This window comes from Phoenix dactylifera, chromosome 4 (assembly GCF_051530095.1).
Source record: "Phoenix dactylifera cultivar Ajwa chromosome 4, Ajwa_hap1_PhDact_Kaust_v1.1, whole genome shotgun sequence".
NCBI lineage: Eukaryota > Viridiplantae > Streptophyta > Magnoliopsida > Arecales > Arecaceae > Phoenix > Phoenix dactylifera.
Genome location: NC_143193.1, coordinates 5,288,691 through 5,306,090, shown reverse-complemented (window position 1 = coordinate 5,306,090; position 17,400 = coordinate 5,288,691). Strand labels below are relative to the sequence as shown.

At 35.6% G+C, this 17,400-nt stretch overlaps 1 long non-coding RNA gene across 3 annotated transcripts; it reads right to left on the bottom strand.

The window, feature by feature from the left end:
- Positions 1–1,220: 1,220 nt before the first annotated feature.
- On the bottom strand, positions 1,221–15,662 carry LOC103712280 (uncharacterized). 3 transcript variants are annotated; one of them, XR_604912.6, is made up of 3 exons: positions 15,058–15,578; positions 14,673–14,898; positions 1,221–6,499 (listed from the first exon to the last, which is right to left on the bottom strand). It is a non-coding gene; the product is annotated as an uncharacterized LOC103712280 (long non-coding RNA). The 3 variants fall into 3 exon arrangements; XR_015977032.2 differs by having other exon boundaries at positions 1,221–14,901; positions 15,058–15,662; XR_015977031.2 differs by having other exon boundaries at positions 1,221–14,898; positions 15,058–15,662.
- Between the last annotated feature and the right edge of the window lie 1,738 nt (positions 15,663–17,400).

Below are 17,400 nucleotides of genomic sequence, written 5' to 3'. Positions count from 1 at the left end.
GCCGACCTATTATCCTAATCCTTGCCAGGTATCTCTGCAATCTAGTCACCATTGACCCCTATTGAGGCACCTAAACCACATAATGATCTTGACCAGTTGAGTTGATCTTGTTTGGACCAATCCAAGCAATCAGGCACCACTGCTTGGCCAATCTTATCCTTCCTCCAATTTTATTTGGGCATAAAGACACATCCTGTAGTACACCAAACTAGATCATTTGCCTAATTTTTACCATTTTTAGTTCTTTTGGATTTCAAAGTTGTTGACTATGGAATTTAATGGCTTTGAATAGGTTTGGGTGATTCGTTTAGTTAAATTTTAAGGGTTCAAGGTGAAAGAGGTAATCCTGACACTCCTTACTAGTTTTCGAATTACCGGCTATTTTCAAAGCTTAAAACTTTATGAAATACAAAAGAATGTTTGACATTGACGATTCTATGTTTTCTTAAATCAAGGATCGAGCATATGATCTAGGAAACTCATGATTTGTCATGAAAGAATGGTTTCATAAATGTCTTAATACTAATAATTTGTTTAGAACTTTGAACTGTATAATGTTAATTAGTGCTTTTCAGTTTATTTATTTTTCTATAATTTAAGAACATATGCAATTTAAGAAAATATGATTCAATGAAATATGACTTAAGAAAATTTGTTTTAAGAATATATGGCTAAAAGTTATCAGATAGCTATATATGGCCCCTAAAAGTGGGATAGATCGATATCTGAAGCTAATTCTATATGACCCTACCAATGGATAATAATAGTTGACATTTGATTGTGCCAGCAGATAATAATAGTTGTCATATGACCCTGCTAGTGGATAATAGTGGTTAGTATTTTATCGATTATGACCTTGTCATGAGTATAATAGCGATCTTAGCATTTAGTCTAAGAGAAGTAATTAGAACTATGATATCGTTAAATGATATATGATTTATGACTTTATGAAATTTGCATCATTTATGGATATGCAAAAGCATAATTATTTTAAGAATAATTTTATTTTACTATTATTATGAATTGTTATATTTTACAAATGATAGTTATTTTCTTTAAATACAGCATTGATTCATGTGAAAGCTTATGCTTGATCTGGTAAGATAATATAAAATTTATTTACTAGGCTATGTAGCTCACTTTTCTTTCTTCTTTTTTTTGTAGGAGAAGGAAGTGATTTATTTTTCAGCTCCGAGTTTGTACTAAGATGCTTTTGTAGCAGAATTTTAGTTTATTAGTTGATTAATTGTTTAAGAAATGTTGAGGTCATTGATTTTGGTATTTAAATTTGGATTTAGATGCTTTGTACCAACACTTATTTAGTTATTTAATGGATGATAGATTTAGATCCTTTTGTTATATTTTATATGAGATGGATTTATATATAGACGGCTATGATTGGCTTTATATTATTGTGGGCGGTACCCTTTATAGCATAGGGTTGCTATACCCCAGATTTGGGGCGTGATAGTGCAAACACATGCATACCCCACTATTATGTAAACCCATGTGGGGTTGGTTCAAGCAAACAACTGAGATAAGTATTGGTTTCAAATGACTAGTACGTCATCTCGGTATCTGATCCCACAGTAGTGCCACCCTACCACTATGTTGGTATGCTCGTTACGGAATTAGTTTGACGTACCGAGTGTCGGTATACCCCTCTGTACCATGTACGGATACTGAACTGGTACAGTATGGCATATCATGATATTAATATTGTCAATATGTTAGGCTATATATTGCTATTAAAAAAATTTAGATAATATCAAGAACAATATTGCTATTATTGTTGTAATTACTTTATTTTATTGAATTTAAATATTTAAAATACAAACCACATATAGACATGCATATACAACCGCATAACTGGACCACCCACATGCTGTCGCCACCTTTCAAAATGTTGGCTCTAAAATTTGTTTGAGTTTTAGTTGGGTTGACCCAATTTTGTTTTCGGTAATTTCAGCCATTTCGGCACTTTTGGTTTGAGTTTAGAGTTTATAGCCAAAAAAAGGGAAAAGAAGAAAATAGAAAACTATTAAAAATTTAATCAAGCATGGAAAACATGTATCAAAGTATTTAAAATAACTTGCATTGTTTGGAAATTGTTAGTAATGGTATTGGTAATCTCAGACTGAAAGTCTATCATATAAAATAATTAATCCAAATTATATTGGCAAATCAATGAGCATGCTAAAATCAATGAGAACGCTACAGATCATACTTGACATCGTTTTTGACGGCACTTCCATGATCTAGTACATTGCTATATATATCTATTAAAGCAAACTTTACAAATTAACATTGCATGAGGATATAAACCTGATATGATTATTAGCATCAGTTTCTACCAAGTTACAGATTAATTATGACATATGAAATTTAATAATCAAAATTAAATTAGATAATGCTCACCTAAACATATTTTTTGTCTTTAAAACCCAAGTTCAAATGTCATGATTCCACTTTCCAGGGGCAGGCAGTTTTTTCTTTTTTTCAGGCGGAGGGTGGGTGCTCAATCTACTTCATGTCCTCATCTATCTTATTTCCCATGAAATACCTCCAAAACACCCCAGAAAGGCTTGACATTAAGAAAAGGAAAGAGGCCAACTTTGTCCGGAGTTTCCTTCAATTAAGCACGGAATCGTTCTTGATAATTGCATAAAATCAATATATCTTTACCATAATGATGCAAACTCTAGAGTGCAAATCCATCCCCCCAAGTTCACAATTATTCTAACTTCTTCACCTCCCTATGCTTCTAAAATTTTCAAAGTACTTTCTTCTCTGACAATCCCTCACAAACCATCTCTCATGTCATATGCATGGTCACATGCAATGCGCGTGCAGTTTGTTGTAATAATATTAAGAAAATGCCTCTTGAAAGTTAGATTTAGAAATCATAGCACACCTAGGAGGTTAGTTCTTCAGGCATAAATGAAAAATAATTGATATACATGATACATGTAGTTATAAATAAAAAATCAATAATCTAGAAATCAAGGCTGTCATATTGTTCTCTGGTATAATAGACTGTTAGTCCATCAAAATGCACTGAAGCAGGTTTCTTCTTCAGCTAGCTGTTATCATTCCTAGACTTGGGACAATACATCTACTTATCTAGATATGCTTACAAATAATATCCAGCAAATACTGATAAGATTTGAAAAGTTCCAAAAATTTACCTAGACATACATGTGTAATTTATCATCCATGCTTAGTTTCTCTCAAACTTGGCCAAGACTGGCAGGAACAATCAGAATGGCTGAACTAGACTGAAACTGGTCAGTTTCGGTTAAAACTGACTTAAACTAGTCAGAATCTGAAACAGGGTTTTGTTTGGCCTGAAAGAAAGAAAGGAGAAAAAGTTCTTCAGAAAGTACACTTATTCCTTTTCACAAGAACTAGCAACACCGTTAGAAAGAAGACAGAATCAGAGGGGAGGGCACCAAGATCAAATAAAGTGAGTTGTTGGTGATAAGATGCAGGTGCTCAATTAAAATGCACGAGAGTTTTCTTTTAGTTTTGCTCTCCTGGAACAAGTGCTTTTAAATTCTTGCCTATTTAATGCAAGTGGTTGAAAACAATGACAGGCATGTGGACTTAAACCAGATTAATGAGCTCATCTGTTGAAGAGACCCTAACCTATTGTAACTGGATTTTCTAATAATTTTTTATGCCGAAAATAGGTACATTCACCCTTAATTTAGGATGTTTGCTCAAAAGCTTTAATATAAGGTGCAACCAGTCAATCAGACTGCAATATAACATTCAACACCAAAGAAAACAAATGGAAACTGAGGTATCAATGGGCACAAATAAGAATTTCATAATAAAAGAATTTCAGTTCCATTTATACTTAACCTCCTAATTTACACAAGCCTTGAATTTCTGGGTGGATAAGATGAGCAAACCTACTAGTTCCCATCTGTTGCCAAAAGTGGACACATTACTTTGGATCTTGTCTCTCATGTCCATTTGTTACCTCCTTTTACCCCCTGCAAAAAACTTGCAGTATATACCATAGTCTCCCATCTGATCTTAATGAACATAAAAGATATTCTATTAAGCTTATTCAACAGAATTCTCAAACAAAACCATGGCCACTCCACTTGTACATTTATAAGATGTTTCACTAATAGACATGGTACTTCATGCAACAGTGGCAAGACAGCATAGATGCGAAATAAAGAGAAACAAAGTGATCCAGCTCCTCAAACTATCAGCTGAAAGAGAAGACAAAGCATAATAACACCTATGGCATCAGCAACAATAAAAAGTCGATCAGCAAGAGTAAACCATCAGAAAACTGCTCATTCTTGGTCTCCAGCACCAAGTTAATCTGAATCGGTCTCTGAATTATAAATCTAGAGAGCTTTTCAACCCCTTTCTTTTAGAGTCTATCAAAATATGAATGTTGTTGTTTTTATTGTTCATAAAGCTATCTCTACCTCAATGGCAGAGTCGAGGCATTCTTTTTTTGTTAACACCAAGAGCAATAGTAAGCTCCAAGAAGCATATGCCCAAATCAGATTTGATATTTATTTTCTATAATCTGCCACCTCAAGCCATATGAAATAAACCTCAAATTGTAGAAACCATGTTACTTAGAGCACTTCAGAGCTGCCACACAAAATTTTGAACTGATCTCTTTCATGTGCCATGATTCGCCGAGTCCTGGTACCTGTAATCTTGCACTCTAGGTTACATATGACCTCATTTTCTTTTGTGGTCAGCCGCCATCTGCTAAAAAAATTTAAAACGAACAAGAACTTCACGCTAGAAAATGGGATTATCTAAATAGAAGATCAGTCATAGTAGATGAGCTCAAAAAGAACAAGACAGGTCAAATATAGACACCTAAATAGAAGCTTGGAGAGCATTAAGGAATTAACACAAGGGGTAATGGCCTGATACAACTTCAATTTGAATAAGGTTCACAGTTGGACGAAACCAAAGAGTTGCCTTCTTAAATGGTACTCCCAGTTGCAGACCTGTGGTAAGGATATGTCATGATTCTCATTCCTTATTTCAAGTGGTCATATTTGATTTACAGTATATTGTAGCATATATAGGTTTTTTTATTTTTCTAGCATCTTATTTCAAAGAAAGTTTACTAGCTGAAAACACAATTGATTCCTTATTTCTCTTGGGTAGATTCCATTTTTTCTTCATGTCAGTTTGTCTCTTCTCTTCATTTATTCCTACAACACTGAAAATCTTAAAATGTCACAATTATCATTCATTATTTCAAGTGACCAGAATTGGTATATAATACTACCAGTGACTTGAACTTATTTACGATTTCTCTTTGTTTCTAGGGTCCATTTTAACGCATATGTTTGACATAATTGGATAATTTGGTTGCTAGTTTATATAGAGTAGACAGGATTTTGCTAAGGATCCTAAAAACCAAGACCACATTTTTCATATTACTAGAATTAGAAGGTGAAGAAGGTTGAACCTGTAAATAGGAAAATTTTCCTCCCTTACGAAGCTAAAAGAAAGAAAAGAAGAAAGACCATTATGTACATGCAAACCAGTAGAAGGGAATATGTATTTAGTAATTGATTTTTTCTTTTTCTTTTTCTCCAAAATTTGTATGTTTATGATACATAATTCATGTGGTCAGATAGGATATTTATGACAGACAACGGCTGTATACTATAGAGACTATGCCAATGTGGTGATTGATTTCTGATCATCCAATATACGTGCATATGTCGGTGGAAACTTGACATATTACCATAATCTTGCCATCATCTCAATCTAGAAGGGGGTTGCAAATGTTGGAAGTATTAACACTGGCCCCAAGTCTTTTGCTACCGCCAACCAATGCAAACCTCCAATATCAATTGCTCAAATTTATAGAGTTTTTTCAAAGGAGGTCAATATCTTTGTGTTTGACATTATGAGAGGTCCGATGTTTTGCCAAGACTTATCAAACTCATTGGGAAAATTTGATGGGCATAAACACTATAGAGGTCCGTATAGCATACCCCGACCAACCCCCTTCTCTAGTGATGGTTGGCAACCTAATGAAGGCCAATCTAGTCATTGACAGCCTAGACATGGCTCTTGGATAAGGATAAATAGTGAAGAGGAGAATTACAAACATCTGATCACCATATTGCAACAACAGTGGAATAGATAGGGTATAAATAGCTCAAGAAAAAGAAACAGAAGTGGTTAAGAATAGTAATGCAACATAAGGACATCATTATTTTAACAATGCTGGTCAAGTTAACCATAATTAGCAATTAAGCCCAATCAATCTTTTGTGATGAAAATAATGTTAGGTTTTCCTTCATGTTACCCTCAAAAAAAAATGCTGGGGTTGATGATGACTTCAATAATCCCCTCATCGTTGACTCCATTATCACCATGCTAGGTGTAGCCTGGTTAATTTACTGTGTAGCCAAGTGTAGAATGGCATGATCTTACATAGGAGGACTGTCCAATGCTCAGGAACACAAGAACAAGCACCAATAACAAGCTGTACAAAAGAAGCATAAAATGGGAGATTTGAAATAAACTTGAAAAGAGAAATATAAAAAATTTACTCAAAGGACACCTCAGGATCCTCTCCACTACTAGGACACACACTAGTATCTCTCACAGAACCATAAGAAGACTTTCTTTTTAACAATTTAGAGGATGCCCACTATAAGGACTCTATTATCCTACTGAAAGCTGGACTTCCTTAAAAAGTTAACGCCGAGTACCCGACTTGGCAACATGTCCTACTTGGACCATTACGCTACCAGTAACTAATTCAATATCCCACGAAAATATAACTAAGACCTGGACTCCAATATTAAATCCCAAAAGTAATGGGGATCCTTGTAATGTAAACCATAGATTACCAAAATAAATGAACATTACTCCAAGAAAATCTAGGACTCACAATGATTCTCAACAACTAAATGATATGGGGTGATAGGGAATTAATAGAATATATAAAGGACAAGTGTAAAATTGAGGGTACGAGGTTTTTATTTATAAATGCAAAAAGAACTACTTTTTATTTTATCTTCATTGGTGTTCAGTTTCCCCATCCACTTGGGTTATTACAGGTTCATCACATAATAACTTAAGCGACTGCCAACGGGCAAGGTGTAACTTCGTAAATTGTGAAGTACCAAACAAATGGAAAAGGATTCTCAGGGCTCAAGACATATAGCTTGAACAGAAGGGCTGATGCAGCATTGATTGGTACTAGCTCCTATAATACTTAATTCAAAAAGGCGCACATCCCATTTACTCATATACAAGCAGATAAAGACTGCAACGAGCCTACTACAACTTCCTTTAGTTAGAGCCTGTTTCTCTTCTCTCTCTCTTTCTCTGTCTTGTCACAACTTTCCCTCCAATTCCTTCTGGGATTCCTAGTCTACTAAGCAGTCTTGCAAAACAACTTATAGAGCCACACAACTAAGGGAAAAGGTTATGTAGAATTCTTGAGAATGCAAGCTGCTATCCATTTCTCCAAAACAATAACAAAAAAGGGGTTTTTCTCTGACCACCTTTATTCCTTCCTCTCCCAGTACTCTTCAGATTATGAAGACATGATATATTAAGATTTGTCCTTTCACAACATGTGGAAGACTATGCAAGCACTCTCTCTAATGACATATCCTTCCATACAAATAATATTTCTTTTTAATCCTTCCTTCTTTTGCATTCCTTTTTCATCATTTTACACGCATTGTAACCTATTTGAGTCATTTAAATCCACTTTCTTGAGCTTTTAGGACAGCCTACTTACTTCCATGCATGACCCTAGCTCTTCTGCATAGATTTCCTTTAGTTCCATGCCTTGATTTTGTTCATTTAAGGAGATTGTTGCTTGCTTATAATGGATTACTGTGCAACAAATAGAAACTTAAAGCTTGCTCATGTATTAGTGTTGATCTTAACAAAATATGAAATAACCATTCCAACTTACACTGTTGACTTGAAGGTTTAGAGATGCTGAATCGAAATTATTTGAGCTATTCGTCTTCAACTTGTCTGCAAGATTTGCACAAATGTGATTAGGTATGCTATGATGTACTAGTAATGCCTCAATCAAGTTATCTAGCTAAATTTTAGGCCTTCCCAACCCGAAAGCACCAAAAATTGAATTGTATTTAAAAAGAATCTTGTTGTTGTGCATAAACTTGTTCATTTATTTTTCTTTAAAAAAATATCTTGTTGTTGATAAACCCATTGCATTATTTCTTTTTTTTTTCTTTTAAGAGAAAAGCTGATGAAAAGAAGAGATAAAAATCGCCTAGAGGGGCCCCCATTGTCCAAAGCTCCCGTGCTACATTAAGCCACTGTATAGTCCACCCATGCTACATTAAGCCACTAGAGTTTCCCAAAATGAAAAAAACATAAATTGATATATGTTCTTAGTTCCTCATGCTTCATACTTCTTTCTTTCCACTGTAAAGGCACCCATGCTACATTAAGCCACTAGAGTTTCCCAAAATGAAAAGGAATAAATTGTTATATGTTCCTAGCACCTCATGCTTTATACTTCTACATTTTTTCCCTTCCAAATGGTCCAGGTTATTGACCTATGTTGGATGGTTTGCCTCTTAACTAGTTTCCTTCACGAAGCCATCCATAGGTATTTAAAACAGTAGGGTTGGCTTAGGATGTTCAGCAGGGCTCTCTATACCTTTAGGTGTTGAACATACAAGAAACTATGATCTCTAGATTCCAAGATTGCTGTGCAAATTACATAATCTCAACTGATCTTCCATCCTTTTTGAGACAGTACTTGGTCAACATATAGCTTGTTGTTGATAGCTAGACAACTGAACATCTTGTCTTTCTCTAGCACCGCACACTTCCACAAACTCAAAGCTCCTAGATTGGTGCGAGTCCCATGTTATAGAAATATCTTAAAGAGTAAATTCCCAAAGAGTCCCATCTCCATTTTACAATGCCCTGGGAAAGTAATGGTGAAAGTCGTCATAAACACCTACCAAATCATTTAGTTCCACTAACAGCTCTAATGTGACCGAGATCAAGACTCCCAAATTCCAAGAGTTGGCTGTTACATCCTAAACAACCACCATCATGACCTCCTAGTTAAAACAAAGGCCGAGGGAGCCGATCAGGATCGTAAGGCTCTATATCTAACACATCCACCTACAGATATGGCAAAGAGATACTATGAAAAGGTTACCATGGCATCCGATCCAGTCAATGAGGTAGGGCCAATGAGGGTGGTGAGCCTAATTAAGCCACCCAGCAGAGCCATGCAAGTAGGGATAGCTATGGAAAGAAAGTAGTTTCTCAAAGTAGCAAAAAAAGAAAAAAGAAGAAAGTTGCAAATCCGTTGGAGAGGGTTGATGAGAAGCCCATACACTCAAATTTGAGGTCATTGAGCCCCTAGCCGACCGTGCCCAGATCATCTCACAGTATGAACGATGATGCTAACAATTCAAGTGAGAATGCATTTGGTGACTAGAGAGGTAGCAGTGGATATGTTGAGAGTGTATATGACTCACAACCATCTAGTCCGAGTCGAAACCGACGAGCCACATTTCACTGATGCCACGAAGAATAGGACAATCATGTACATCGTAAGGCCCATGAAGATATGATAACTAGAAGATAGGCCCCTCAAGGTACTTAAGTATACGATATTGTTGCAGGTAATGATATAACATATAGAGTAAGGTCTCTAGATGTATCTGGATCCTCATCATACACTAGATCCTATACTACATAGCCAAAATATGACCCACTTGCATATCATCATATTCAACGGCTATTACCCTTCACAAAGTAAGCCAGATTATGGGTGAAAATTTTCTACTGCAATCTTTCCTTGAATAGGAGTGGGATGACCAGCTCAACATCCAACAAAAGATCAATATCAGGATAGCTATTTAGGAAGCACAAATTATCGAACGCTGGAATAGGCACAATATCCAAGTTGGGATTCTGTCCAAGACCCTAACCATAAATAAGATCTCTATGTCTACAAGCGATACGGACACATCACGAGGAACTAAATAACTATATTGTATTCTGTAATTCAAATCAATTTGATATATGTATTTTCAAGCTCAAAAATATGCAGTGTCTATCTTTAATTATTATAAGATCTATGTTTAAATATTATAATTGCATTTATTAAGCAATCATATGATCTCTTGAGACCAATATGAAATAAAAAAATACAAAAATATCCTTAGAATCATAATTTAAAGATTAAATAACCTTAAAAACCAAAAAAAATAAAAAAAATATTGAATCGATTCATATCTATGTATCAAGTGTTAGTATGGTTCGGCTTAGTACCATATCGTACCAATACTTGACAGGTACAGTACTTAGTATCAAGATTGTAGATCTTGATGCCAAGATAATCAAACATCTAAAAAAGCTTTCAAAGGATTTTTGACATACTTTTTTATGGGAAGTATACTAAAATGATGTAACAAAATGCTTATTTTGAGAAATATTAAGGCAATGAACGACCTCCAACTTTGAATCCTCGCCTCTCCTAAGAGCAAGACCTTAGGAGAAATATGTCAACAATTGGACCCAAGTCCTATTGGCAATGCTTTTTCTAACAAAATACATTTTAACATCAAAAGATGTAAGACACAGAACTATCTTTTAACAATTGTCGGATATCACTAACTCTTTCATGATCTATTTCATTTCTCCTAGATTCATACATTCTTCACTCCAAAAATTTGAGTAGTGTGTTTATTGATGATCATCGATTAAGTCAATACATCAATTTATTTATAGGAATTACAAATCACAACTTCATAACATTGTTACTCATAATCTTTTCTTCTTGTATCAATAACTCTAGACACACTATGCACAATTAGTGTGCATTCAAGATCTAAAATTGCTCCTTTAGTAGTTTGACTCCAAAAAATTATAGCTATGCATTCAAGATACAGAATTATAGCTACTCCCCTAGCTTGCAAACCACTATCTAATGTTTGCATATCTACTAACTCTCACTACTCTTTAACAATTTTTAGCATGCATTCAACCCATAAGACTTTCAAGATTTCTTATATATGGTAAAAACACAATTATGTTCCACTAATATCCAAAATATACCCCTATAGACCTGCCTCCTTCGTAACCATTTAATTTCTCAAAATAGTAGCATTTCCTAAGTTCTCAATTCTATAACTAAGGAAGATGATTGAGGAAATGCCCTAGTAACATGCCCACTCAGTTTAATGAAAGAAATCAATGACAAACCACAAGGGAAAATCCATTTGAATCATCAAACTTTCTCTTCAAAAGTAATTTGTATAAACTTCAAAAGTAATTTGTATAAACTTCAAAAGTAATTCATTTACTCTAAGAAAAAACTAACACAATTGCAATTGCACTGCCACTTTTGAACCTCACTATGTACCTTCTAATATAGGTATCTTGTATTACATGATTGCACATCATAACAAATTCAAGTGTTACATATCCCAACTCATTTCTGATTCCAAAAACTGATCTGATCATTCATGAACTTCTAGAATACCATCATGATCTATCATAGTAGTAATTTGCACAATATGATTGCCTTGCCTCCATTACATTCCATCAGCACAAGCTTAAAATATATGACCTCTAGCTCACATCTCTTACAATTTTAGAAACAATAGTGTTCCCACTAGATCTAACTCTCACAATGTTTCTTAGCCCCCCCCCCCCCCCCCGGATTCCACCATCGCATACTTAGATGATTTTAACTCTCATAGCATTTGCTTTAATTTAGTAAATGTTGCATGACTACTAGCTTACATTGAGTCAAAACATCTCCAAAAATTAACTTTGGTCTCGTTACCCGTTATTTATTGGGTCCTACTCCATCTAGAAGTCAATGCAAGCTTGTTCCAAAAAGAAAAGGTGATGATTGTTACACAATGTCATGCACCACTAGAGGTTCAAGGGTTGCATCTTCGAGCTCATTCTTTGCTCCATCTATTAGTCTCTAAATGCCATGTTATCCTACTATCTTCCCCTACACCGTTCAATTGTCACCAATTATAATCTTCCAATATTTCTTGCACTACCAAATCCAATTCATCAAAATGTTGCATTTAATTCTTTCCTCAAGCCACAATTACGATGTACATAACAAAAATGGTACACAATAATTCCTTGCTTAGCATTCAAAGTTTTGAACATATAGTTTAAACATTTATGATTGGCATAATTTGTTTGAACTTATACATAGTATTAATGGATTTTGACGATGATAATTATGAAGATGAAAATGATGGATATAAATTAGGTTAAAAATCCATTGCTTATTGTAGTTTTATATCAATAATATAGACACCCAATTGTGTACTAACTTCAACCATCAATACAGTCTAGATTTTATTCCTCCATGATTGGTAATGATAGTAGCAAATCAGCTATCAGAAGCAACTAGATTCATTTAAAAAAACTTATGAATCTATGACAGTGCTTAAAATTTTGAGAATAACTGGTATAACCTAGGGCTCGATCTCGAATACCAAACATCTCGTGCATTGCTGATTGGTGCTGACAAGTTACATAGGTCATATGCACCTAGTTGCATGAAGATCATGGTCATATTTCTTAATAACTATATCATATTTGGTGTGGAGAATCGTCATGGTTGATGTTAAAGGCAAAAACTTCATGGAGGACATTAAAATATTTTTAAAAAAACGAAAGTTGGAAAGTGTAAAATCAAATGACATGCCAATAGAAAAGCAAACGTTCACATAGTAAACGTTATTCATATGGTTCTTCTGTAGACTAAAGATTAAATGCTTGCATCAACACATTGTGTGAAAAAAGTCTAAGCACAGTAATAAAAAAACTGCCTCAATGAAGGAAAAAGTTTTGTAGAAGTTGCATACAAACTTCTAAACAGCAATCTAGATGAGGAAACCACCAGAAACTTTACAATTGATAACAAGGAGAAAAACTAAAAGAAAAATACTGGTGAAAGTCAAAGTCATATATAACAAAATTATGAAGAATGCAGACAATGCCACAGTGGGTTTATTACATACGGAAACTCAAATGTAAGCATTTATGTGAGAATCATGACGTACTTAAATGAATCAAAACATGAAGGTAGCTCATTATGAATTATTTAAAATTTGTAAAATAAAATCCAAATGAAGGAAAAAAAAATGAAATTCTGTAAGAGATCATGTCCATGCATAAGTTACATAAAGTATTCATAATTAGGGACCATAAGAACACCACAATTGACTTCGCTGACTCTTGGGAACAAAAATTTCTTGGTATCATAACAAACAAAAGAGAACCATCACTAGTAAGCAAGTGGCTCCATCGAGCCTCCATCTTGTAAACATCTAAGCAAACATTGTCAAGCCGGCTTAAAACTATCAAATCCATTTCTTTTAAGAAACCATCCATTGAAGATAAATTAGCTAAGGTGTTTGTCTTTCCATTACATTAGTAAGAGAAATCCTTAAACAGATAGTTTAATATGTTATTTCCCAGTTACCCCTTGTTTTTCACTTTTTTGGCTAGCTAAATTTAGCAATGCATAAATGTTATAGCACAACCATCTGCTCAATTTACGTGGAAATGCCTATGTAAAACTTAGAAATAACAAAGTAAGATGAACATCTGATCCTAAATTTTTTGGTTATCTTGAGCTAATTAAGCAGCCTAAGCCATCAGTTATAAACAGTTGCCAATTTAATGCGTAACCAGTATGAAAATAATTAGCTTAATAAGTTGGAGACAAAGATTAATATATTTTATAATCATTATGTTGTTAACTGCCTAACAAAGTCCCTTTGTCTAGTAGACCCTATTAGCTCCCACAACTGCAATCTTCCAAGCGCACAAGATGCTACAAAGTGCTGCTCTTAGAAGCTGTCAAAGAGAGTGCCTGGGTTATCAACACATAAGCCAGTTTCCCAATTACCGGTCCCTGTTATTCACTAGAGAAGTGGCATGATGCTCGAGAAATGTGGACTGGAGGAAGAGGGCTACAATTCAACAACACACTTGCACGTCAACGGTCCACAGTTTCCCTATCCATATAAGTGTTTTTCCCAATTAAAGATCGGAAAGAAAGCCCTAATACGATTCGAAGTTTATGAAATCGAGAAACATTTTGCACAACCTATTGCATTGAAGATTGCTAAAGACAAAAACTTTACTAAAGCTTGACTTGACTTTTACCTAAAAGATCCAGTTGCTAAAGACATGAAAAATTAAATCATAAGATAAAAGATTCAAATCCTTAAGCTCCTACTTGACCAGATAGAAACGAACCGTCTAAGAAATAAAAACGGAACCTGAAGTATTATCTAATTTACCAGCATAAAAATAGCCTAAGATCTCTGTTGAGAGCATCAACCTGGACAATCAGTTTCTTGAAAACAACCGCATTTACTTGTATCTCATGAAGAAATTGCACGTCATCCAAATAAAAATCATGAATTTATCTTAAGCAGTCATTTCAATCTCTTCCTTTTCATCGCCCCAAAGTTACAAAAGATTGATCATGTAAACTTGTAAAGGGAACTCGAAGACCTAATAGTTCACAAAACTAGTACATTCCTAGAACACCAAATACCATCCACTTCCAGCTCAAAGTAGCTTGAAATCAACAAGAATTTGCCTCAACCAAAAGGATGAATTGCAGCATAGATTAACGTAAGTACCTTTTGCAAGGATTGCCGAAGAGGGCACCTTCTTAGAGGCAGCACACTCCATATGTATGTTTTGATCCAAAGGAATTGAGGAGATGCTTTGTGGGGAGAACTGAGGTGACACCGAGAAAGAGCACGCCAGTACCCAGCCATGGCACCCTGCATGACTGCCGACCGGCGTGCTCTCTCTCGTTGTCACCCATCATGCCCGGCCAAAGCACCAAACCCAACCCATCACCTGCTAACCAAAAACAAGAAGGAAAAAAAAAGCAACAGGTAAGTAGCAGAAAGAGATAAAGAAAGTATCGATCTTCATATATTATATCAAAATAATCTTTATACCAAAACATTCTTCAAATCAAGAGCAAAAAGTAGCGAGAGAGGGCTAGAAGCAAACCTCATATTCTTTTTATGCAAGTGCATCATATCCTTACGTTCTTTAAGACTCAGATCGAAAAAAAAAAGGAGATGAAGGTTTGAGGAATGAATCCAACGAGAAAAAAAAAACTTGTGGACTAATCGAAGATAGTGAGAACCAGATCTAGCTGAAATGTCTCAACAGAAGAAGATAAGAATAAGATTCTAGAACCCGAACTCTCGTCGTCAAGTCATTGTAAAAAAGAGAATGGAGAGAGCTCCCCACTCCTAGAGGCCAAAGATCTACTAAAAAATAACAGACAACTCCTTGAAATGAAACCGTTCCACCCCGGAGATCGAGAAAATCGACAGCGAAACCGGATTAATTGAGAAAAATCGAACCAAATCCACAATCTTTTTCATAGCAATCACGGAAACGAGCTTCCAGATCTAGAAAAGATAAACAGAAGCATATATGGATCCAAGAGACCTGAAAAAAAGAAGCTTTGGAGAGAAGAAAGGGGGGGGGGGGGGGGAGAGAGAGAGAGAGAGAGGAAAGGAGGAGCGAGAATCTCTTGGCCCTCCTTGCCCGCCTTAAGAAGGTACGAGAGAGAGACGGTAAAACTTTTCGTTTGCTATTTTTGGTAAACGATTCCGGAGTTTAACCGAGAAAGAGAGGGAGTAAAACAGCATAGACTTCGAGATTAATTAGCGCTACCCTGCCGTTTTCACTTCGCTGGTACACTCCCCATATCATTCTCTATTCGAACCGTGTTCTCCTCCTTCACATCCACCGAGCCCCCGTCCACGCGCAGTCCGACCCTCTCACGCTGACTCGATGGCCCCACTTGTGAGAACATCCTTACTATAGAATGGGTTAAAGAGTTGGTGAAGTTAACAAGTTGACACTGTTTTTTCTTTTTCCTTGATGAGAAGGACGGGTTAACGTGTCAACAAGTGTGGTCGGGCACCGGCCAGAGACGTATGGTAACTCGAAACGTGTCAGGGTCCGTAAGACTGAAAGGACAGTATTACCCCCACATGGTTAGTGGAATTACGGGACTACCCATAAGGGGTTTCCCCCCTTGGCGTGGGAAATATGCCGTGCATTTCGGTGACGCGACGTTATCCTCGTTGGTCCTATCGAGGGGTAGATAAACACACGCCAAATATTCCAACAAACTACTCTTGGCCCTCTCAATCACGAGGAAAACATGCGGTTCGTATTTGTAAAAGACGGGGTCCATGTATCCGTTTCAATTAAATTAAGAAAAAGAATTGTGGTCCGGACGAAGAAATATACTGCTCGGCTGTTTGCTTGGGCGGGCGCGTGTAGTACGTGTGGGGTCCATCGCTTTGGGTGAAGCCGTGCCAGTTTTGGATAAGAATACATCGCTACCGTACAAGTCGATTGGACTCATCTTTTGGGCCGTTTGATGCAACAAGTTTGCCAATTTAACGACGTGTACCTTCGCACTATTCATCAATACATCAGCTGCTGAAAAATATTATTGAGATTTGGGGAGTTGGCACTCAGGAGTACCACAAAGGCACAAACTGAACTTTGACTGCTCGTTTGTCTTGGAGACACGGCTCAAAATAAATAAATAAAACTTTAGAAAATTATAAATATATTAAATATATCTATAAAAGTATATTAAGGTATTTTATTAATATTTTCTAAGAGTGTGTTGAAGAAAATTCAATGCCATGAGCCCGGGAAGCAATTTGGATTTGGCTTGGCTCAGGTGCAGCCTGGCTCGGCTTAGACTTGAAATTGTACCGAGTTTGAATAGCTTTGGAAGCTTGGCTCATAGATGACCTAAGCTTGAATATGAAATATTTTTAAATGTAATGGATAAGCTCGATTCAATCGATAAATGAACCAAACTTCAAAAATTGAAGTCAAGCTCAACTTAATCTTGAGCTATTTGAGCAACTCATATACATACATACATACATATATATATAGTGATACAAGCTCAAATAATTTGTTACTCTACTCAGCTCAGTTTGGCTTGTTCGGATCCCTAATCCACTCATTCACTATTCAGTTCACCAGTTCAATATGAAAAATGTTTTCATGCGCCAGTAAAGTGCATACAACAAATTCAATAGACCTGAAACTACTAACTTGGCATCTCTATAATCAATCAACTTATCGTGTTTGACAACAAATTCATGAGTTGCACTAGTCTTCCTGACAAAAGTATAATTTGTATGCATTTCATGAATATAGCAATCGGGAATTGGTGTGGTTCAATAATAATAAGTGACCTTCATGTGTTCCGAGATAACACTTAATCACCCATTTTTCTACAAAATTAGTGAAGAGAGTGGTGATCTGGTGAGTGATATCAAGAATTTTTCAAATAAAATTTAT